The sequence below is a fragment of the Lycorma delicatula genome, chromosome 7, assembly GCF_047948215.1.
Source record: "Lycorma delicatula isolate Av1 chromosome 7, ASM4794821v1, whole genome shotgun sequence".
Taxonomy (NCBI): domain Eukaryota; kingdom Metazoa; phylum Arthropoda; class Insecta; order Hemiptera; family Fulgoridae; genus Lycorma; species Lycorma delicatula.
Genome location: NC_134461.1, coordinates 102,487,256 through 102,513,980, shown reverse-complemented (window position 1 = coordinate 102,513,980; position 26,725 = coordinate 102,487,256). Strand labels below are relative to the sequence as shown.

Below are 26,725 nucleotides of genomic sequence, written 5' to 3'. Positions count from 1 at the left end.
TTTGTATTATTACAAATTAATTGTTATTATAATTAATTAATTATTATTGTTAATTTCATGTATTATTTTGTATTTATTGCTGTCACTTGTCTATGTTTATTATCTTTTTCGTATTTCTTTATTGTTTATTTTTGTTCCTTATGATTTTTGTTGTTTTATATAATACTACATGATAGTGTTACTGCAGTCGCTAATGACTATAATTGTTGATCCGACTATAAATAAAAGCATTAAAAAAATAATAAAAAATATGTTTTAAACATATTCTGAGATTTTTAATTTTTTAAAGCTCAGTGCCAAATTAAACGAAAAACGTCTATAAACAAACAATTCACTAAATAACTTAATTTAGAACCAACTTCAGAAATAAAAAAAATAAAATTATTTTAAACTTAGTTATTTTTTTAAATTGTTAATTTATTTTAAACTAACCGGTCGGGACGTTTAATGAGGGGTTTTTGTGGTTTTTTTTCAGGAATAAATTAGGGAAGATATCGGTGTTAAAAATTTAACTCTTCTAGTATTCAGGGTAAGTTAAATTAATTTTTTTAATTTTAATGTAGAATTATATAAGATAATTAAAATTTTATAATGTTATATTAAAAAATCACATAATAGCTATATTTTTTAGCCTTCAATTTAAATAATATAATTATTTATTATTATAACTCTTTTATCATTTTTTTATAAAATCTGAAAATTAATTTTTCTGTTACGTTATTTAAAATTCATTATTACTTTTTTTTATTTTTTCACCAAATATTGTTTTAATTAACTTTTTTAATTAATTATTCTGTGATAAATAAATATATGTATATATATATTTTTTTTGTTGAAGGGTTAACGGATAAAAAATATGTCAGTATTATTAATGAAAGAGGTAATCAAAAATTTTAATTCAAAAAGGTTATTACACGAAAATATGAGAAAATTATGTAATAATAATTTAAATATCATATTTACGATCTAAACGATGCGTTTTATAAAATATCTCCTTTAAATATCGATGGGCCTGTTTAATGTAGTAGCTAATTTTTTAGAGACAATTTGTAATGACTCATATAATCGAGTCATTCATACCTCATCTATTTTCTATTGATTGGCCTTCCTTCTAGCTTTTCTTACTTACTTGCTTCCTTCCTTTCCTAAAATATTCTTCCCTTACTTAACGCACCGTATTAATTTAACTTAATGAACACGAAGAAAGTTCTTCTTAATTAATTTTGAAATTTAATTTCGTTCTTTACGAGTACAAGTAAAAAAATAAAGAGTTCATTTATTGATCTTCTTACATTTAATTTTCAGTACGGAATAAAAGTTAATATTAAGATTAAAAAAATGTTATCTATTCATTTAATTACGTTTTTAATATCAAAGAAATAAATAAAAAGAAGTAAAATCTTTCAGATAGATGCTTTACTTTTTTTATAATTAAATTTTTACGATATTTTTAAATGCCACGTATATATAGATTTTTCTTTATTATTATTTTTTTTTTTTAAAGAAAGATCTTATCCCAGGTTCTTAAACAGATTTTTTACATCTTGATAAATTCCATTAACATTTCAGTATTAAATCTAAGTCGGATTAGAGCAATGAATTAACTTAAATTTAATTGCAAGAAAATTATAAAGGATTTATATATTTTTAAATTATTTTCGTTGAATATTGGAGATAAATTATTTTTTAACTATTAAATAACGAATAAAATATATACAGTAATAATTATAATAGTTTATTTAAATCGGAAAATCAAGATCAATCTTTAGATTAAATTATAATTTTTAATGTAAAATTTCAACTAAATGTTATTTTTTTATAAAAATGTTTCATTCATAAAATTATTTTTAATTTACCTTTTGAATAGACATTTAATTCAATCAACAAGTTTAATAATTAAAACTCACAACATCTATCCTTTTTAATTAAAAAAAATAATAGTAAAACAGTTTTCTTTAAATACTTTTTAATTTATAAATTTATTTGCATAATACAGTGAAAAATCAAACGAAATTATAAAAAAAAAAAAAAAAAAAATAATAAATCACGGTAAATTCATACATGAATGAAATTCCGGTAATGTAATAAATGAAACTTGAACGTAAAATCTTAATTAATTTTAATAAAAAAACCCTTCAAAATATAAATATCAATAAAAAAAGAAAATTTCGCGGAAATAAAACAATGTATAATTTTTAAAAAAAACATAATAAAAAGGTAATCTAAAGTATTATAATGGGTTAAATTAAATGGTGACGTATAAAAAATACCATAATTAAAAATTTATATTAAAAATAGTTTTTTTTTTTATTGAAACGAGAAATTAAATTTATTCAGCTGACTAATTGTATATCATTTTTATTTCTGATTCATGGCTCGTTCCCCAAAAAGGAGTGATAAGTTTGGGATCTTTTGTATTAATTTGTTTAGACACATTGACCAGTTTGTCTTTCTTCCTTTCTTAGTTAAACTGTTTTTTGAATAAATGCCTTCAATTCAAAGTATCTTAGTTGATTTTATTTCAAGAATTAAAGAAAACACACAAAGAAAAAGTAAAATATCTAACTGAAAATTAAAAAATTCGATTAAATTAAAAGATTCAAATACAAAATTAACGAAAAATAAAGTTTGTTGTTATTAAGATAATTATTATTATTATTACACGTTCTGCTAAGAACACTATCATTTCTACGTTAAGTATTGTTTATCTTTCTTAGCTTCATTATTTTATTATATGTTGACGCGTTTTGGAACGCGTCAATAATGGAGTTATTCCGAAACGCGTCAACATATAATAAAAGAATGAACCTAAGAAAGGTAAACGGTATTCAACATAGAAACGAAAAATAAATTTAATAAATTTTCTTTTTCTTAACTCTTACTATTATTTACAATCATTTCAATCCTTCTAATTCCTTTCATTATTTTTAATATTTTTTTATGATCCTTACACGAAGAAAATTTCTATGTAGGATATGCTCTCTACCGAGACATTTTGCTTTTTTTATTTTCCTCATAAAAAATTCCCCATTCCTTTTCTGTTATTTTCATTATTTCCTCATCTTTCATTTTATCAATCCATTTCCCCTTTCTATATTCTTCTTTGTAACCAAATTAAAACACAATCCTCGTACATCGTCTTTTTTTCTCCGTCCAAAATTCATATTTATGATTCTTAACTATTTACGCCAGGTTCGGTTCAAATAGTTTAACCAACTTCTTTCTCAGTTCAATCGGGATCTTTTTGTTTTCAATTCTTCCATAGTTTAAAAATTTTATTTTACAGATTTAGAGATTGATTATTTAGATTTTGTACAACAAACTATAAAACAAATAAGAAATTATATTAAAACAAATTCATGATGTACTGAATAAAACAAATCATTACTTATAACTCTACTAACATTCTCGTTGCGCCTTCGTCCGCGTATTTGCGTATAGAACAAAAATTGAAAGAGATTTTTAGTAATTATGTGTGAACTGTTGCTCTCAGAGTTATAGCTGTTCAGAGCTTACCGGATAAAGTAGATTATTCGGATGATTACCAAATATGCAGTTGTTAAATATATAAAATGGTCGTGACTATTTCAGTTCTATTACGACTAACTCATTTGTTTATATATATATATATATATATATATATATATATATATATATATATATATATATATATATATATTAAGGTAATAATACTAATTGATCTTTTGTAGTTAACGACATTATGTCTAGTAACACGTATAAGTCATGTGTTTCAAATGTAAATCATATATAAACTGTCTGAAGAAGTCGATATTGAAATAGATGACATTAAAATTAAAAGAAATTTCAAATTATTATTTATAAGCTTTTTTACCGGTGTACGGTGTTACTTTCGAACGCACGGTGGGATTGGGAGGAGGGTTGAATAAATTTTCTGTTTGTTTACAGTTTATACTCGTGTATATAAATATATATATATAATTTTGTGGTTATAAATTGTAAGATTGATCGAGTCGTTTTTGAGTTTCTCAATTTAAGGTCGACAGCAGGCAACATAACGTCAATTTGAGGTTATGCTGATTGTGTAGTGGTGTATTTCTCATAAGCGCTTATGTAGTGAGAGTACAACGCTCAACATTCATTCGATTAACGAGTAGGCCCTACACACACAACTGATGACTGAATTTTGCTGCTTGTGTGTGTAGGGCCTACTCGTTAATCGAATGAATGTTGAGCGTTGTACTCTGAAAATCAGTGCCTTTCTGACTGTGAAATAGTGAGGGCGTCGGAAAAGAAAAGTCGGTCTTCTTGCGGAAAACTGCGCAAAATTAATTTTTTACTAAACTTACGTTCAAATAAAATACATGAAAAAATAACCGTCTCAGAATATCAGGGACGAATCATCGGAATACTTTTAGAATGTTTTGTGTTGTGACGTCGACGGGACGCACCTGGTTAACAGCGTTGCGGTAGATTTTAGAGCGAGGGTGGATTGTATGTGTTCATAGGTGATGAATGAAGACAACGCCTTGTTGATTACTAAAGGAATGTTTAATTGAACGCCGTCTTGGCAGTTTAAAATAATTTTGTAACATAACACTTGTAACTTATAACTTAACGTTAAAGATAGCGAACATAAACTAAATGAAACTTAAAGTAGTGTTCATCCGAACAAGAATTGAGAGAGTCCGTCCGGACGCGACCGCCTTGGGTCAGGTATGAGTGTAGACTGGTTAGAAGACGCTACGTACAGTGCTCGAGGTAGGAGCTTGTGACGTAGAGTGGCGTGATGGTCTGGCATCCATAGTTTGCCGTGGTCACCCTAGCCACCGTTAGGTTTCAGCACCCTCGGCAAGAGGGGGTGAAAACGTAACACCCTATTTTGAAAAATTGATAATTAAATCTCATTAAAAACAGATAAATAATTTTAAAATTATTTTATACGATTCATTTTTATTCTAATTACCAGTATATACTAGGCCAAACATAAATTTTAAAGTAAATGAAAATTTATTTTCACTATGAAATATAAATTAACTAGCATCCCCGTCGCTGCTTCGCCCACGGTTACTTGCGTTTTCTGTCGCAGTCAATTTTTATTTTATTTTATGTTTTTACTGAAGTAACCGGAGGCAGGTGAAGCCAGTCGCGTTGCATATACCCGTATAGTAATTTTAACAGTGGTTGTGAAGGTTGATCCGCCGCGCGGTACATTTTCTCACCCTTTAAAAAATCTATATCCATAATAACCCGAAAATGGTTTTTAGAAATTTATCTGAAGAGTATTTGCAAGCCTAAATATAGTGAATATATCGTTACCTGTATTTGGAAATTGGAATAATTTGCAATCATTTTTCAAACATTTTTCTTTCTTCACCCCTTTCAACTTCGAATTTTGAAAAATCTAGAAATTAGTTTGTAGATATTCAAATGAAGATTACACACACTAAAAATCAAGATAATATCTTCATTTGTTATCATGATTAAAAAAAAATATTCGGGTTTCATAGAAAATTCAAAATTCCTTTTAACCCTTTAAACTCGGATTTACTTCTGTAAGTCCGAGTTTAAAGTGATTTAGAAATAAATCCTATATCAAAAGTTGTTATCTTCATTTGTTACTGAAAAATTAAAAAAAAAATAGTAAATTTCATTGTTACTTCATTTAACCCTTTAAACACGAAATTAAAAAAAACAAAAACAAAAAAACACTTTTTTAGTGTGCACTTACACCGTAAGAAGATCGTGTATACAATTTTTTTGTCAATTTATCTATAGTTTTTGCTGGGGGTTGATTAGAATCACTCATGTTATGAGTGATTAAAAAAACATATATATAAATAAATATATATATATTTATTATAAAAACACAAGTTATGTTTTTTATATATAGATTAATAATAAAACTATTTATTTATATTTTCATGGAAAAAAAATGTATATACGAATGTTGTAATACACATAAAAATAAATAATTTATTAAATAAATTAGAAAAATTTACCAAAATAATTTGATTTATTAGAGAAATGATTCTTCAATGATATTTGTATTTTAGTGAAAACCAAAAATATATTTAGAAAAGTAATACATTTTATGGATTAATGAATAGAAGAAAAATTCAGTTAAAAAGAAATAAGACTAAAATAGAGCTAAATAAATTTGACAGAGTGTGAAGAAAATATATATTTATGTTTAGGTAGAAGGATGAATGAATCTAACAATTATCTGCTATTTAGAAAGTAAAACCATAAAGGATGATTCTTTGTGTCTGCTCAATGGTGGATCGATACCGCAGAAACCGAACTGGTGGTCAGGACTAACTTGTCCCTGCTCTAAAATTGGCTACAATCTCCGAAGGAATAGACTTTCTAATAGCGTGGACATAATAGGCAATAGACTTATTGGCTTCTAAGAGGACACCTCAAACTCTGACTTCACCGGTTTAGAGACCATCAATGTTTAACCCATCTTCCATTCTGACTAGCACGTCATTCGAAGGATAATATTAAACAGTTGTCATATACGTTACGATCTTAGATGGGAGCGTAACGAGTATTTTGTAGGTAATCAAGTCAAACCTCGGCGTTTTCCGTAAGTTCCGCTCCTTCTCAGCTATATATGTACAAAGTGTATCATGAAGTTCTTTTGGGGCTTTCATAACCTATTCTACTCGTGAAAATAACTGGAAAATGTTAATGGAAAAATTCGAATAAGATATGAACTTTTTTTTGTTTTATTTAACTTACACCATTTTTAATCAAAATCAAAATTTATTTCTTTACGAGTTTTTTTAAATGTTTTATTTGTTTATTAACCATTTAACAAAGTTCTTATACATCAAATATAGAAAACAGAGCTTTTTACCCCAGTTTATTGGTTTAACCCCAGATTTCTCAAAAACTTCTGCAGATATGGTTCTGGGATCTATTTTATTTAATTTTTCAAGTCAAAACACATAAGAAATCACTAATTTTATCCCTTAATTACCGTCATAACAATTTTAGTACGACCTCGTTTCACCGGGGTAACTGAAATCCGAGAGAAAGTTTTACTAGCCGTAACTCGCAAACGAAGCATTTTAGAACATAGGTTTATAATGTAATTTTTCCATTATTTTCACGAGTATAGTAGGTTATGAAAGTTCCGGGAGAAATTCGTGATACACTCTGTATATATATATATATATATATATTAGTTTGGGATAAATAAAGCCATTAGTAAGTAATAATAATGAAAATTGTGTATTCATATTATTATTTATTATTTACCTTTTACCAGTCATTACGGATGAAATTTAATTTCAATCAATACGTTAGTTATATTCATAAAGTCATAACTTAAATTATTCCTGCTGTAATATTACATCCAATAGTGTAAGGATTAATAGTCCTTAATTTGATATTGTAATGGTCATGTGGTAACTATTAACCAAATGAATAAGTAAATCAATACAATTACGGTTGACTCTACCGCTGAATTATTGCTTAAATGGGCAGGATAAGCACGACCGGTATGCGTAATTGAATACTAGATAAGGTAATTAACAATTTAGTACGTTGGTTTAATATTTTATAACTTTTTTAAATTTATATTTAGAAAGTTTTTTAATTAAAAAAATTAAAATTTATAGATAAATAAATATCATTTTGTATTATCCTATCATTCATGAGGTTTATATATTTGGAATATGTCTTATAAGTCTTTAAGAATGAAAAATAAAATAATATAATCATAGCAGAGTAATCGCCGATCTCTGTTGCGGAGTGGTAGCGTCTCAGCCTTTCATACGTAGCTCCTGGATTCGAATCCCGGTCTGGCGTGGCATTTTTCGTACGCTACATAATTCCATTTCCCATGCACAAGCTACAACCTTATGTGTGGGTATCAACAAGAAAACAAATAAAATAAAAAAACAAAAAGTTATAACTGCTGGGAGACATATTTTACATTGTTAAAAATCGAAAGGCACGAGACCCCCATTAAAAGAATGGATAGTAACTCATATTTTAACGTTAAAGTATGGCTTTAAAACCATATTTTAAACATTTAAAGAGTTATACATCATTGTTTTTTAAATCGCCTTATTGAGAAAAATATTAGTGTAAAAAATATTTATAGTTCTAATAATTCTTATTAAATGGCCATTCTTTAAACCACTAGCACATTCATTTTCTAATGTAACATTAGATTTTGTTTAATTGTAATATCATGAAAATATTAAATAATTTAATTTTAGTGTTTTCATCTTGAAGAAAAATAGAGAAATGTAAATTAAGGAACTTGAAATTTCTTTATCAGCATTGATTAAAGTTCAGAAAAATCTAAAATACTGATAAAAATATGCATAAAATAGGTAATAGTATATAAAATAAAGTGGTGTTATTTTCCTAACGTCTTTTTAAATTCCCAAAAAGGTGTGATTAATTCAGTTTAAAGATAGACAGTCATAAAAACATAAAAAACCAACAATACTCAAACGGTTTTTTTTAATAATAAAACGTTTTTTATCGCTGTAAATTTCACAGATTTCCATTTAAAAAAGCTTGGAAAGTATTACATGACTTTTCTTTCTATTAACAATAATAAAAATAAATTTTCCCGGTGGGAAATAAATTTTAAGCAAAGTTTTTTAAAAATATTCATGCAGATTGAGTCAAAAGTATGGAAACCTACCAACTTTAAAACTATTCCAGATAGAATGCTGGAACTTTCAGGATAAGGTATCGGTCAACTACTTACCTTTTGACGAGAAATAGAATTTCAACCCCTTCTTGTAGGGGTTTAAAATATTTTAAACGGTAACATCCTTTGTATGAAACATCGTTTTAAAGATCTCTTTCAGAGAAAAAAAAAAAGGTAATACAAATTTTGTAGATGTCTGTACCCAAAATAGCGGCGGGTTAAAGTTTAAATTCTGAAAAAATTACATTAATAATTTAAGGAAAATAAATAGATTTTATGACAAATAAATAGATTTATAAATGTACTTACATCTCATTTTAATAAATGTTCTGCTTCTGTTGTTTGACAGTGTGCCAGTCGTTTGTAAAATGATATACTGTAGTATTCATTGATTCCCTAGTGATATTTTGTGATCATTGTTATATTAGGGCTTATTATGATAAAAATACTTTTTAAATGGTTCCATAGAATGTCCGATGGTGACAAGTCGGGTGATCTCGTTGGCCATTCTATTTGATCCCTTCGGCTACTCAATCTTGCAGGAAAAAATTCATTTTAAATTTCACGTACCTGAACACCGAAGTGAGGCGGAGAACCATCTTGTTGAAACCAAATGTTTTAAAAGTTGGGATTAAAAAACGTTTTGAATATGTGGAACGATGTAATCGAGAAGCAAAACCTCATATTTCACTGCGTTTAAATTTTCATCAATAAATATTGGCCCTATCAATCGTCTACCAGCAATACCTGTACATATATTTACTTTGACTGGAGTTTATGTTCGTCACGTACCAGTATGATTAATATCAGTTTATTTTTAACAATTATGGCGATTTACTTTGCCATTTAAAAACAAAAAAAATGTTGCTTAAACATTAAAAAACATGTTGGTTAATAAATTAGGATGTGTACAAATATTTTTCATAACAATTTCGTAGAACTCAAGTTTTCGATCGTACTCATTTTAGTAAGTTCTTGCACCGGACTAATTTTGAAGGATTTTAAATTTCACTTTTTAATGTTCAAATCGCTGAATTTTGGTTAATGTTCCAAACTTTATTCTGTCATCATTTAGGGAACAGACATCTTAACAAATTTTTATTTATACTTTTTTTTTGTCTTAAAGACCTTTACAATTATATATCACACGAAAGGTGATATCAACCACTTAAAATATTTGAGTTACAACCCCCTGGGCCACCTTCCCCAAGAACGGGTTGAAATTCTATTTCTTGTCAAAAGGTAAAGTAGTTGTCCGATACCTTATCTGAAAGTTACAGTATTCTATCTGGAATTGTTTTTAAAGTTGTTAAGAGGTTTTCATATTTTTGACTCATTTGCTAAGTAAAATGTTTTCTAAATGTTATCACCCTTTTTAATAACGACTAAAATTCTCAAAAAAAAACTTTTCTGCATTTTAGGTCAGGGGTCTATAATTTTAAAAAAATGTAGTAATCTCTTAAACTGTGATTGCAAACAAATTTTGACGATAAATAATAATTCAATAACAACAATAAAAAAAAAAGAAATTGAAAAACTATGTCTTTATGTAATTTAATAGGCGTACAAGGAAGTCATGTGGTGCCCACAACGATCGTTTTTGGTTTATCTTGTTGTGTGTGTGTGTGTGTGTGTGTGTGTGTGTGTGTGTGTGGACATTTCGTAGGATTTCCAAAAAAAAAAAAATATTTAAATCTAATTATATAACTAGATTTATTTTAATAACAGGAAAATAAGAAAAGTAGGCATATTTTTAAAAATTAAAAAATTAAATTAATTTAGAATAAACCTTTAAAATAATTTTTAAACTTTTTTTTTTGTTTATCCTGCGGGATCACTGTTAGGTATTGCTTCAGAGGATGAGATGAATGATTTGTAGCGTCTTTAAAAATGCCATGTCTGACCGAGACGAGGCCTTTCATCCGGAACCTCCGGATGAAAGGCCTAGACGCTACCACTCGCACACGGAGGCTGGCAATATTTAAACCTACACAGTAACATTAGAAACACATCTGATCTCTTACCTCTGATTTAAATTGTTTATTAAAACAATTAACAAATTTCTGAGATAGATTTTTAAAAGTAAATTTGCATAACGAAAATAAACGTTATGTTTATTTACTATTGTTATCATTATCATTTTTAAAATATTTTTCTTTTATAACACGGAACATTTTATGCTTTGTTTGTTGGCATGAAGTATTGTTATTTTGTCAGATTTCTGGCAAAGCAAACTAATAGTCATCCGCTTTGTAATGTTTTCACTTTGTACACCACTATACAGCAACGGTTATCTGTCGATTTCAGGCAACGTACTTGTAGTATATATATATATATATATATATATATATATATATATATATATAGGAATTATTTAAATAAATTTTCAGATTATGACCATTCTAACGGATATCTGCTGTAATAATGTACACGTTATCGTCGACGTCATCAGTATTACAAGTGATGTTCGATTATCATCCATAAAAAGACGTAATTATACCGGCTGTGGCCTATTTAAATGGTAAATAGTGATATTATACGTAGAATTTGTTTTGTTTGTCGTTATTGTTGTTTTGTTACTGGGGTTATAATTATTATTGTGATTTAAATTCAATGTTACGCCAAATTTCAGTGCTATAAATTTTAATTGTTATAATCCAGTTGAAATTATTTTAATAATCAAATAAATCCACAAACGGCTTAACACATAAAAAAAAGAATGGTAACGATTCAACCCAGCTAAAAACATTATTTTATAACATTTTTTTTATTTATTCATTTTAATAAAACGGTAAAATATCTTTCTACAATCATTTATTGAATTAAAACATAAAAAAGTACTGTATAATTTTTTTTCATAAGGTATCATAATATAATTAAAATAAATTTAAAATTATAATATTTTTGTTTATTTAAAAAACTCTAAAAATTACTAATATTAACGTTTTTCATCTGTAAACATTGTATTACTATTGATTTAAATCATGTAACATTCCATTAAAAAAAAAGGGATAAAAAATGTGAATTATTGTAACCTCATTGTAACCAAAACTTAATATGCAAATAAAACGAATTTTAGTATTTATTCAAAGATGTAACGTTAATTACAGGAAGTACATGTTAATATCACTCGGAAAATAAAATTTATTTGCAAGCAAAAACTTTCTATTTAATTGTTGGTATCTAAAGCACAGTGAACCTATTTAAATAGATAAATTCAGTCTTTATGATAAATAAAATTCAATAACGAAAAATACAATAGCTTGATTTACTTAACGACTCACAAAATTATTATACGAGAAACTTACACTGAAAAAAAAATGCACTCTGAATAATTTTTCAGATACATATCTTCAGAATATCTCGATAAGAATCAGTTGTTATATCGGCGCAACTGATTTGTAAAGTTTTTTTTAAATCAGGTCATAAACTAAAAACTTACAGATTATTTTGTTGTTTTAAAGCTAGGTATCCATTTTTCGTTATACGGAATGTATTTAATGTATTATAGCAACGTTACTGCTGAAGATATGAAACGACAGGTGGGTATGTGAACTCTCATTTATCTCAAATGAGACTCCACAAAGTTCCTTCTGAGTTTTCTGTAGAATATTAGGCAAGGTGAAATTACAAATGTTAATTCAAATTTTTCAATTACGTGAATTTCTTGAATTAGAGTTTAAAGAAGGAAATTTTATTTATTTGTTCAAACTGGTCATAACAGGCTGATGCATCAGCCTGTTATGACCAGTTTGAACAAATAAATAAAATTTGAATAAACAAATAAATAAAATGTTCAAGAAATTATTGATTATTTTGAATAATTCTAATCATACTGGATTCAAATGTGGTTGCCAGTATGAGCATGAACAGAGCGTATACTGACTGGTAACCATAAGTACATACAATAACGTATTTTTTTTCTAAAGATTGAATTAGCTTTTAATTGTGATCGTTAGAATTTAATTCTCCTCATTGTTTCAGAAGCTTACAAACTCATTTCATTTATTACACACGAGCGCGCGCACACACATGCATACAGATCATCATCTATTCATTGTGGTTAATATACTCATTTGTAGTGATCTTGCTTCTCAGGAATGAATGAATATTAAAAAGAACTTCCTCTTAGCCAGGAAGTAAACATATAAATGAATACTAATAGTCGACAAGGCGAGGAACTCATTCGGAGAGTTTACGAACTACTCGTGTGTACAGTCAGGTTCCAGTGGTACTAGTAAAGTAATTGCAACTTCTACCGTGAGATAAGACTGCTGTTTTAAACATTTTTGTTTGTGTGTTTGGACGCATGCATATCATGATAGTGTTACATAAAATTATATTATTTTTTACTTTCTTATACGATGTAAAGGAAGTATTGTGATGGCGAAAAATTTCGGCTTCCAGATTTCAACGGAAATTACTTTCCGTTGACTTCGTCAACTTATTTTTTAATTTTATGATTAAAATTTGTGTGACCATTATTTCTCTGTAGAAAGTGGTAGAACTTAATGAACGAAGGATCAGTTCGAAAAATGAAAAGTTAATTAAATCTAATGCGATACGAATATATACGTAACAAAGGTAGGATTATAAGACTATACATTTTCACAAAAAAAAATTTACGTCGGTCTTTAGTGATATTTTTTTATAAATATCTCACATAAGCAATAAAATATACAGAAAAGTAAATAATGTATTTTGTTAAGATTTATTCGCCCGTAACAATTAAAGAATCATTATTCATAACTTAGAGCTAGCATTACATAATATCTTCCAGCAATCCGACGGACAGGACCGAAAAAATTGAATGTAAATTTCTTTTTTCCAGATAAAAATATGTTAAAATGATTACTTTGCACAGAAAACCATACAACCTAACCAGTTAAAAACTCGTTACAATATTTTTTTTTTTAATTTCTGCATCATTACAAAAATTCCTTGATCTAAGGTGAGTCGAATGATAATGTTCTAATATAATAAGAATATTTCACCTGTTTTTTTTTATAAACTGTAATAGTTATGAAATAAAGACGTACATTGGACGTACGTCCAAAATAAGACGTACAGAGAAAACCTAACAGATTCAGCCAGATACTACGATTTTAAAATAATATTATTAATCATGAAGAAAAAAAAAAAGATAACCCATTTAGTTGTAGGTAGGCAAGATCAAAAGATCAAATTCTTTAAGTTAGCCTTCAATTTTCTTTTTGCATTAAATGTATGATTTTTATTCTTTTGCTCTATCTCTCTTCGGTTAAAATATGTTTCCAAAATTTTTTAAAATTATAGATCCGAGGTGCAGAAAAGACGCAGAAAAGTTTTTTTGAACTTTTATTCTTATTTTAGCTTATATTAAAGGTGTGTCACTCACATTAAGAGAAAACTTTATGAAAATTTGTTAAGCTTAACCCGTAATATTATGTAATTTTTAACATACGAATTGTTATTCTTAACCCGTAATGTTAAATATTTTTTGAAATATTTTCTGAAAATCTATTCCCCCACCTAAAGTATAGTTTTTTTCGATTTCGACGTAAATATAACTAATTTTGGTGAATATAAACCTTAATAAAATAGTTATTTAATATGGCAAAATTGCCAGTACATATGACATTTTAAGGATATTTTACTTTTTAAAAAATATTGTATGACTTGACCGACGAAGGTGGGAAAATAATTCAATACTTTTACTGCTTTTTTCTTTCCCTTTTATAAAAATTACTAAAAGTTATTTTTTATATAAAACAATTAAACGGAACAAATTGAAAATTATTTTCATTCATTTTTATACTTGGTTCGGTTTTAAGTTGCGTACTGGGTATATGTTTATATTAATATATAAGCATATAAACAAAGTAAGCATTATATATATATGTCTGTGTGTGTGTGTGTGTGTGTGTGTGTGTGTGTGTGCGCGCGCTTTTATTACTGCAAATTTGTACTTATTAAAGTATGATCCCATCCCATACTTCTAAAAATTGTAATTTTCTCTTAAGATGGAAATTACGTTGAATCATTATAAACATTTAAAAAAATCCGTTCTTAAAATAAGAATTATTTTTATAGTGTGATTATCAGTATCCATAAAGTTCCCAAAATTTTTGAAATAAATCACTTTTTAAAATACTAATTTACTTTAAAATGTTGTAATTGTTAAAAATCGCCTAGTGAAATTTGATTATTAATAAACAAAAACAACTTATAAATGTTATATTGTTAATGCAGTATCTTAGTAACGTATATTTTGTATAAAAATTCAGTCTTCGATGGAGCGGGTTTGTGTGAGGTAGGGAAGGAGGGTGGGCCCTGCCTCAAAAAATCTTAAAAGAATATTATAGTAGAGAATTTTTAAGCTTTATTGAATATAAATATTAAAATAAACACACATAGAATTCTTTCGGAAGAAGACGGTTATGATCAATTCTAAAAATAATATATTTGCGTTAATGAATTTCTTCGTATCCTTTACAGTAACATAAATTTAACACTACAAAAAAAAAATAGATAAGTATACGTCGATTACAATAGTTTAAGCTGTTTGTAGTATTTAAAATTAATAATAAAATTAAATAGACACAGGATTGATAATTGTATCCTACCTGTTTAATTGTTAGCCAATTAAATGTAAATAGTCCAATGTTAATTCTTAGAAAATCTTGCTATTAAGTAAAATTAGGTATATTACGTATTTTATCTATAAGAATCATTCTTTAAATCATCGTAAATATAAAAAAATTTTTCTATGTTTCTAAAGGAGAAAGGAACTGGTCAATTCTTCACACCTCTTGCCCGCAGACAATTTATCTAAAGCTGCTTGTTCTTTATATATCAAACGTTGGTGATAGTAGGTACAGGTTGGGGGATTTATATAATTTGGATACAGTATTAAAAAAAGAAAAAGTGAAAAAATTAAGAATTCTAGTTTTTATCAAAATGTCAGAAGCCTAGTATGGGACAAGAAAGTACTAGCGAAACGCAAAGAAGTGCTTTAAAACTTCCTTGGATTTGTATAGAATTAATGCATGGAATTTTTTCAAAGGTACCTGTGTTGTTCATGTAGCATTGTAGAAATTAATAGTGAAGACTTGCTGCATTATTGTTGCCATCAGAGCGAATTTATTTGACATCGATACAGTATTGATAATTGTATCCTACTATTTGTTTAATCGTTAGCCAATAGTCCAATATTAATTCCTAGCAAGTCTTGATTAATTTTCTCATCGTCCATAGAATATCGTCATTGCCATCAAAGTTTATTACGGTATTATCAATAAAACTGTCTCCACTACTTATCTCTGTTAGTGAAAAATATTTTATATCATTTTATCTAGTACAAATATCAATTTTCAATTTTTAAAGGAGTCATGCTTTCAAACTTCTCCCACAGAAGTTGCACTTCCATCATGAAATTTCATTAATGACTAGAAGTTCAGTCAGATTCAGTTTGAGGTGGAAAGTGACAGTCTTAAAATTGAATTACTCTTAAAGCGCATTAAATTATATGTCATTCAAAAATTATGGAAAAAAAAAAATTATTCAGTGACAATATAAACTAACTCTATTGCTCCACACAATCCCAGGTTTCATTTAGATGCTTGTCCAGTCTTTCTGTGAGCGTTCTTTTCTAGTAATAAAGAATTGTTCACCTTGGTGTTTGATTCATACTTGACTCGCTCATTATCACGTAAAAACAAAAAAATAAGAAGAAAATGATATTGCGAGTTTGGGACTGTAAAGCAGATAGATAGGGCAACTTTTATTGGGGCGATCGTTAACATACAGAAGAATTACCTTTTGGAATATAATCAGGACATTTTCTCCTTACTGCAGATTTCAACTTTATTTTCTAAGAATTATCACAATCGTAGGTTATTCATCCAAATAGCAATAAATTGGACGTTTATAGTTCCAAAACCCATCGCTTTACCGAGCGACGCGTAGATTTTTAATTTTTTCTAGCGAGCAAACTGAATGTTTCCATTCCATAGTTTGACATTTCCAGCTCAAAATAATTAGCTATGCAAACTAAGCTATACTAAACTTATCAACTATACATTTTTTTTTTAATTATCCCTCCCACCAGGGGTCGGATCCGCTTATCCAGCGTAACTCAGCCCTGAGGGTGCCATTGCCTCTAACCTCTGAGTGGTCACACTTTACCCGGCTCTGCCGTTCCCAGCTGCATCACTTAGGAAGCCGGGACTAGGTCCTTACATGCCTTTCCTCTGATGTGGGACCTTCAAAGGGGAGACCCACATTAGAGGCATATACTAGATATACTAAACTAGTATTACCTTTAACTAAATTCCATTGTTAAGTTCAATACAAATATGAATTCGGATTTCTGTGATTTTGAGTCAACTGTCTCGCAATCCCCTTTCAACATGGTTTGCAGTAATTCAGCTTATCCTGGATAATTAAATGGTCAGTTCCATTACTTGCACTAAAAATACAGTAATTTTCAGAGCGTCAGTCGAAGCTTCCGATTTTGATAATACTCTTTTATGGTAACACTTTTTGCCATACTATTTTAACATACGCGAGTGAATTTTGGTCGGTTTAACACTTTCAGAAAATAAAAATCTTATAGCATGCTGTTCTCCCTCAGTAGATGCTTTAAACGGAGCCAACATTTTAAAAAAACAGCTATAATAACGAAAGTTGTTTTCGAATAGCTGATAACTTTCAGGAAAGCCAGCTTGAACGTCATTCAGTACAATTTATTCTATAAAATATTTTTTCCGCCGTTTTCATTTTTTTTTTTAATTATATAGAACGATCCTCGTAGCATAACATGTTACTAAGTTATGCTAAGATTAACAGTCTACGCTGTAATGACTAAAATTAACTCATGTTACAAAATTTTGTTTGTCTTGTTTATAACAAAAATTTTATTACCCACAAGTTGTGTGTAAAGATCAAAAGATGTTGCAAACATTTGCCTAATACCAGTGTAGAGAATATATCACAACATTTCTGTTAACATTATCGTCGCTCGTCACATTCATTCATCCTCTAGCTGTCATTAAATGTCGTCGTTTTCGTGAAAAATATTTACCCGTACTGTTTATATAGATACATTTTTTAGTTAAATCGTGATGGAATCTGTGAATATTAAAAGTACTGAATCTAATGAAACAAAGTGGAATGAAAGTGACATGGTAAAAAAATTAATATAAATTGTTTAGAGAAAACCAGTATCTGCTCGGAATATAAAGTCAGGAATAAAAAACAAAACGGATGGATTGAAGTCGGTAGAGAAATGGGAACAAATAATGAATGCTAAAGTGAAAAGATGTTTCTTAGCTTCAAAGAGAAGCTAATAAACTTATGAATGGACATGGCGCTGAAGATTTAAAATAAGTGGTTTGGATATAATATGATATTTATTATTCATCAAGGATAAAAATATTCAACGCAGTTTTCGGTAAACTGGTGTGAACTGATGAAAATTAGCAAGAAATTAATCAGATGAAGAAAAAGAAAATAAATTCCGACTGCACTAATTATTTATAAAATTTTTTAATATTTCTTTATTTTTAGTCGAATAATTTTTTTTAGCAATTCAAAATTAGAACTAACGATTCTTAATAAGTTTTTAAAACTAGCAACACGGCAAATTTCCATTGTTAGTCATCATATTTTTTTACGTCAACCATCAAATCACGATAACCTTTCCGGTGTTGTAGTGAAGGCCGCGTTCAGTACTTTCGTTTTTGTCTCCATTTAGCCAGAATGTTACGTAAATTATTACATACACACTACATTACATAACATAGATAACTTAGAAAGTAAAAAATTAATTTTTTTTCTGTCACTGTTTTCAGCTTGTTGAATTTAGTTATTTCATATAGCTACTAATGTGCATTTAATGAATGACAATTACTGTTTTGATAACTAATTGTGCGTTTAAGCTTTCATTGAACTGGAATTCAGAAGTGGATACGAAATAATTAAACGGAGTGTTTTCTCAAATCTCAGCAGTAAAACAATGTGAAAAATATGGTAATTAGTTATAGACACAAAGAACATTTTTCTTATAATGAAAAAAGCGAACATACAGAAAACATGGCCTATTTTTAGTGACTCACACAAGATAATTTAAAAAAATACGGTAAGATTATTAAATATTATTCGAATAAAACTATAGCCGAGCAGATTAGCTGAATCACATTATTTATAATAAAGTTATATGAATTCAGAGAATAATTTTCATTATAATTATTAATACTATAGATAAAACTTAATAAAGTGATAAGAAAATAAAAGAAGCTGGATTAACCACAGAACGTAACTTATTGATTACAAATTTTATTATTCTTATTTAGGGACTTCCTTAAACAAAATTGTATACATATACGTAAAAAAAATTACAATTCTGTTCATTGTATATCTTAATAAATTTCTTTTAATGAAATTTTGTTGATTATATTTCGAACTGAAAATAAGTTAATTATTAAAATTAATAATACGAAATAATACATAGTTCGGTGGCGCTCAAGGTTTCTTTTGCTACCTACGTCAAGGATAAATATGTTGAATAAAATTGTAAATGTAATTTTCAATTGACAATAAAATAAACAAAAAGGAAATTAATTATAAACTGATAACCTATCGAAAAATTTTACTATCATGCTATGTGTGTTTTTATTTATACTTCAATTAAATTTGATATGATGATAATGTAGGAAAAAAAAAATTTAATTAAATGTAAAAGTAAAATACTTTATTTGTATATATTAAAATTTTTAGTAGTGCTACAAGTAATATAACAATTTTAACGTTCGTAATGAATTTTCTATTAATATCGGGAGGTTCCGGGTTCAAATCCCGGTAAGATATGACATTTTTCATATGTTATAAAATTCCATTTCCATATCCTACGCTCAAGCTTCAAGCTTATGTGGTGATATCAAACCAGAAAAAAATATATATAAATGTAAAATTTAATATAAAATAAAATTGAAGTAGTTATAACATTTGAGTTGAATGACTGCTTTTTATTTCTATTTGTTGGCAATAGTTGCCTAAATATATATCAATATATTAAAGTAGAACAATAAAAGTAAATTGTGCATAAATAAAACACTGCAGTGTAATAAATATTGAATCGAAATTGTTTTCCGTTACTATAAATTAAGTAAAATTATTTACAAAATTTTATCGTTCGTACAAAAATTGGAAACGGGTCAAAATGTAATTGAATACACGCTGTATGTTGTTTTTAATAAACGTTAAATTATGTATGTCTTTTTATTTTTTTTCCATTTTTTAATAATTTAATAAAGAATGATAAGAATTTGGCATCTGTTTCTGATTTCTTTTTCTAACTAAAACAATATATTACAACGTAAAATTTTTATTTTCAATATATTTCGTTAAAAAATTATTTATATCTGTAATTTTTTGTTTAGTTTTCTTTTTTATAATAAGAAAGAGTAAATAAATGTATATATCTTATCTCATAATGTATAAAAAATAATGTATATGTATATATATATATATATATATATATTTGAAAGGGTGTGTCCATCTAAAATTTATAGGTTAAAATAAACTGATAAAAACTATTTTCTTGGCACACTTTAAGATAGCAGAATATATTGAATCATTTATAATGGTGGAACGTGTATAATGTCCAACTGAGGAAAATATTTTAAACATTAACAAAACGTTATTGCTCTTTTAAGAACTGTAATTAAATTATTTATAAAATAAGTATTAAACGAAAATTTGAAGAAATTAAAATACTTATTTTAATTGAATTTGTTGTATTCTCGTGTTCCTATAATTGGTGAGCGATAAGGTTTAATTATTAATCCAGTCTTAGGGCTATTCAGCAGTAGTACGGAAAATGAAAAAAAATCACGTAAGCTATTTAAAAAATATAAAAAATAAACATTACTTTTAAAACTAAAATTTAATATAATTTTTCTTAAATTAATTTTTGGAGTTTTTACATACTGCTTTTCATTTAATTATCTCATTTGAGTACTTTTGTAGAAATCTTGCTCTTCAGAATGAATTTTTTATGATAAATTTTTAAAAATGTTATCTCAGTCATTAAATAAAGATCTTAAAAAATATTTGAATTGTTCTTAAAAAAAACAATTTCATTGAAATTAAAACAGCAAAAGAACTAACAATAAACAATTCCTTTCAAAAATAACAAAAATAAAATAATTTTACTTATATTATTTATAATAAGATACTCATAAAAAGCCAAAAGCAAAATTGTAATATTTTTAAAAAGATCTGATATGGACACCACTTGACTTCTTTGTACGCCTATTAAATTACATATACACATTTTTTGATGCACTTACGATCCTCCAGTTCTTTAATAAAGTGGACAGTTACACAATTGCATTCTGGTGTTGGTGTTCGTATCAGCATTTTATATTAGTTTGCACACATCGGTTCGAATCTGACTTCATATACATATATTTTTTGAAATTCTCGGAAAGTGCAGGCCAAAGAAGAATGAAGAGGTCATCGGAAGAAGAAGAGGAAGAAGAAGATGAAGAAGAAGGAAGACACTCTACTCGCCCCAACATCACGGACTGGAGTCCGGAATAGAGACCAGCAGAGATGCGTCCTGGAAGGCAGCCATAACAGAAGTGGATGAAGAACTTCTACACAATCTCTCCTTTAAAACTTACATATAAATTAACATAAATCAGCAATTGCGACTCCTCCGGAGTAGGGGTCGCATTGCTCCCTCCTGATAGTTAGTGCCCCGTTGTGGCGTATTCCTGCTAGCCTATGAAGCGTTAGCACCGGAAGGACTTCAGTGGACGGTCTGAAGGGGAATTACGTCGGGAGGACAGGCTTCATAAGCCTAGCCTTCCGCGGTCGGCCCATAAAATGGGTTCGATAACGCTGGTTCAACAACGGATTGAAATGCAACTAAATCCGTCTTAAAAATACTAAATAATAAACAGACCCGCCATTTAAAAATAAACCTTTTAAAAACACGCCCGATTAGAATCATCCAGCAGCAAGGTACTCTGTCCAGGTTCTGCGATAAGTAGGGAGAAATAAACTCCCGCCAACTTTGCATTCCATTCCATTCCATATTTTTTGAACGTTTTTATCAATTTAACTATATTGATATATTATTTATTAACTTTTATAAAAACTTTTGAATTAATATGAAAAGTACATAAAATTTTTATTCTGTTTTTTTTTCAATCAGAGATTAATAATTATTTATATATTAATATATTTAAATTAAAAGGAAAGTTAAAAAAAAGGAGATTAAATAGAATTCGAACGTTCCCCTTGTAAGATTCAAGTATTTCATTAATTGAAATTTTATTTGGATATAACTCTGGAATCAATTAAAGTAAATATCACTTATAATAACGCTCTCAATGAGGGCTTATTACTGCAGTTAAGAAAAAGTCTAAAATCCAAAATCTTTTAATTTTGAGTTTTTTTTTTTTTGTTGACACTTTTGATCCAGTCGATTGCAATCAAATAGGTAGGTGCACAACTAGATGTTACAACAATCCTAAATCCATAATTTCAACATCCTACGGCTATTCGCTTTTGAGTTATGCGAGACACGTACAGACATCACGCCAAAACTAGTTAAAGTGGATTCAGGGATGTTCAAAATGGATATTGCCGTTGAAAACCGAAATTTTTCGCGATCACGATACTTCCTTTACTTCGCACAAGGAAGTAAAAAGGAATGACAAACAGAAATGCTTTTAGGAACATTTACCTGCATATAAATATTTTATATATTTTTTTTATTTTAGAAATGTTTTATAGTTGTAGAAATCGATAGTAATGAATCTAAATCTCTCACTTATAAAGTATACAATATAATTAAAAACCAACAACGAAAATATTAATTAAAAAAGTAATGACCAATTTAGCGAAATAAAAAAATTAATTTAAATTCTACCAAAAAATTATAACAGGAGAAGAATAAGTAGTTTTTATTTAGAGACAAATAGAAAAACATCTACGTCTATATATAAATTTTGTTAAAGTTAATAAAGTTAATTTTCGTTTTTAAATAAAGTTAATTCAAGCAAATAAAAAAATAGATCAATAATTTATCGATATGTGAAATTACGTAATGCAAAATACGATGGAGCAGGACTGTTGGAGGTATCGGTGTAATAAATTCCACATAAATCCTGCCAGTCCATAAACCCTGGAAGGAATTAGTAGTAGATAGGAAGGAAAATAAAAGCTGGCAAGGAAAATGGGCCGGAAATTCGGGGAAGACAAAGAATTCAGAACATAGATAGAATTAAAAGAGAACTGGTGAAGGATAGAGTAGCTCTCGGAAGTTTGTTTCCGGCACCCCCGTATCTCTTTGCCAAGTGACCGATCTCTTTGCCAATGTTCTTCTGAACTTGAGTGACCACTCTTTTTTGTTTGACCTACTCATTAATTGATTAATTAATTAAGAAATCGACCTGATATAAAAGTACGTACTTTAATTAGGAATGAATATTTCTTTGGAAACTTTGTCAAGTTTTCAAGAGCACAATTCGTTGAAATTTATTTTTCAGGAATTAAAATATCCTTTCGTAATAACTATGGTTGTTAAAACAATTTGTATCAACGAATAATATAACAATAATTATTTCTTTAAATTAAAATAATTGTGTTTTTTGCAGATTCATTAAAGAAAAAAAAGATTAGTAATTTTACTTAATTATACTTCTGTAGCCATGGTGACAAAAATATAAAAAGTTAAAGGATTAATATATTTACATATTAACGAAAAATTACACATCGTTCGTATCAAGAAGCACCATTTTTATACTTATTTATTTTTATAAAATTTCAAAAATTTAACTCTTTTTTAACAAAATGTAAAAAAAGTAATAAGTATAATAAATGTTAATGTGAACAACGTACTGTTTAAAGTACGCAATACAATTTATTATACAGGATTAGTTTAATTTTTTCCGCTAGATGGTAGCACTCAACAACGGCTGCGCGTAGTCGCCCGGCGTAGTACGTGATCCGCTCTGCGCCAATAGCAGCTAAAATAAAATGTGAGCACATACAACAAACGAACCAATTCACCTTGTTTTTTTATTGGAGTGATTTTTAAGTTTATGGGTTTAAGTAGATTGGTACATTGATTAGCTATTTTAACGATACTTTTACTTTCCCGATGAATGTAGTTAAAATGGCCATATTAAAGGGAAAAGTGTGGTGATCATTTAAAAAATGGGGTAACGGGACTTACCATCCAATTGGTTTATCTGATCTAAAAACTGTTATCTTTGTGTGTTACACTGCTTTTGGCCGTATATCTCAGGATTGACGAAACCGATTTTCTGCGTATTTGACTTATATATTGTTACATATGTTGGCTCAAAATTTTTAATTCTTATTATTAATAGTCAGGAATAATAGTGTAATACTTTTCCAGCTTTTTACTCCGTTGTACGAAGTAAAGGAAGTATTGTGATCGCGAAAAGTTTCGGTTTTCAGTATCCATTTTGACCATCCCTGAATCCATTTTGACTAGTTTCGGCGTGACATCTGTACGTACGTATCTCGTAACTCAAAAACGATTACCGTAGGATGTTGAAAGTTTGAATTTAGAACTGCTGTAACATTTAGTTGTGCACCTCCTCTTTTAATTGCAATCGACTAGATCAAAAGTGTCCAAAAAAGCCCAAAATCCAAAAAAAAATTGAATTATTGCTGCAGTAAAATATTGATTATTACTGCAATAATAAGCCCTCATTGAGAGCTTTTCAACAATATTTCATGGTACTTATTTTCATTGGTTCCAAAGTTATAGCCAAATAAAATTTTAATTAATGAAATATTTGAATCCTACAAGGGAAAATATATCGACTCGAATTCGACTTGATTTCTTTTTTATTTTTTATTTTTACTTTTTTATTTAAATGAACTGATTTATTAATAATTATTAACCTCCGATTGTAAAAAAAAAATACAATAAATAATAATTCAATAATAAAAATAAAAAATTTTTAAAAAATATTAAAAAAAATGTCAGAAGTTATTAATAAAATAAAATTTTATGTACTTTTCATTTAAAAAAATTGTGTATATGTAATTTAATAGGCGTACAAGGAAGTCACGTGGTGTCCACATAAGATTTTTTTCGTAGTAATCAACAGACATCACTTATTTTGTACTGAATTAAAAAAATTAAGTTCTGCTGTGATTAAATTGAATTAATAAGGCGAAAATTAAAGGAAATATGAAACGGAAATTTTGTTCGTATTTTGTTGTGAAAAGTTTAGTCAGTACGATAAATAATCTTACAATAATTTTGTAAAGAATATTTTGAGGTATGCCGGGCATTACTAAATAAATAAGAATTGAAACTGCGTTTAGCCGTAATAATTATAAAATAAACAATCACACAAAATTCTCTCTCTCTTTTCCTGTTTAGCCTCTGGAACTACCGTAAGGTAGTACTTCAGAGCATGAATGAGGATGATATGTATGAATGTAAATGAAGTGTAATCTTGTACAGTGTCAGGTTGACCATTCCTAAGATTTGTGGTTAATTGAAACCCATCAAAACCAACCAAAACACGGGTATCCTCGATCTAGTATTCAAAGCCTTTATTAGGATTAGAACTCTCGACTTCGAAATCAGCTGATTTGGGAAGACGAGTTAACCACTAGACCAGCCCGGTGGGGCACACAAAATGCTGAAAGATAATTTTAAAGCAGAGCCTGGTTTCTCTCAATTAAATAATTTTTATTAAATAAAATTAAAAAAAATTTCAAGGAAAAAGTGAAAAAGGTAGTTGATGATTAATTTAATTTTAGATATTAAAATAATGTTGTATTCGGAATTTCCGTATCCTCTTGTTTTTAACACACAGACGACTATAAAGGCTTAGCATCAAACCGAAATGAAATTCAAGTAATATTAATTATTTACAAGGAGCTATTAACAGTTTTAAGATACAAAAATAAAAAAATGCAAAGATTTCATTTAATTTAAATAAAAACAAACAAAAAACTTTTGAATATATTGAACCGTATTGATGTGTTATAATGTGAAATGTAATTGAAAAGAAATGTATAAAAGGATAGATTTCTTTTAAAAAATAAAAAGAGAAATTGATAAAATATTCAACGAAAAAGATGGTACTCACTTGTATGATCAAAGGACATCTGTAAAGCGAAAGCTAGTTTCGATGGATGGAGTCAACGAGACTCGTTTAAATTGTCCAAAGATGTTTTTTCGTATTTTTTTAAGACTTCTGTTGAATACCTAATGATTCATTCATTTTTATCTTTTTTTTATTATTTTTACTTCTTCTTTTTGTATTCAAGGCCGATCTAATCAACCTTTTTAGCTTCTTCCTTATCCTTATCCTTAGATGGAAAAGGTTGAATGGATAAATTCAGTAGTAGAAATAATATTCTACTTTCCCTTCAAATATATTCCATCCCTCAAAGTAACCTTTCTCACTGCCATCACATTCCCCTTCAAACCAAACTTTCCTTTCCTTTTTTTTACTACAAATGCAATCATCTGCTTTCTGTCAGAACTTGGCCGCTTACGCTTACTTAAATATAAAATATTTCTTACTTCATACAAATAATAGTAAGAGTACTTAAAAAAAAAAAAAGAGTTCACTTCAAACATTAATATCTCGTTGCTATTTCCTTTGAAATCTTCTGTCCTGCTGTATTATATGACAAACGCCCGCTTACTTAGAAAAAATCATCAATATTTTAAGTTTTCTCTCCCTCTTTATTGAAAACTGTTACAAGATTTATAAAATTCTTTAGGAAAATCCGTACTTTCAACAATTGTTTACTTTTATATATAAAACTTTTTATCAGTTTATTTTTTTCATATTGATCTCAGTTTTAAAAGATAAATACACATAAGGATTTCAAATACTTTATTCCAAACCGGTGAGTTTCTTTTTAACTTTTCCGTCGTTTCAAATTTGTATTGGTTAATTTGTAAAATTATTATGTAATTATTAATAATTTATTAACCGTGCTTTGGTGTAAATTTTAAACGTTCGATGTTTTAATTATTTATACATTTTTAAATTCAGATAC

The 26,725-nt window shown here is 27.9% G+C and overlaps 1 long non-coding RNA gene across 1 annotated transcript in view; it reads left to right on the top strand.

Moving 5' to 3' along the window:
* Window positions 1-476: 476 nt before the first annotated feature.
* LOC142327469 (uncharacterized) overlaps window positions 477-26,725 on the top strand; it is a 212,525-nt gene continuing 186,276 nt past the window's right edge. The window contains exon 1 of the long non-coding RNA XR_012756997.1: window positions 477-529. This is a non-coding gene — a long non-coding RNA (uncharacterized LOC142327469). The remainder of the gene's footprint in view (window positions 530-26,725) is intronic.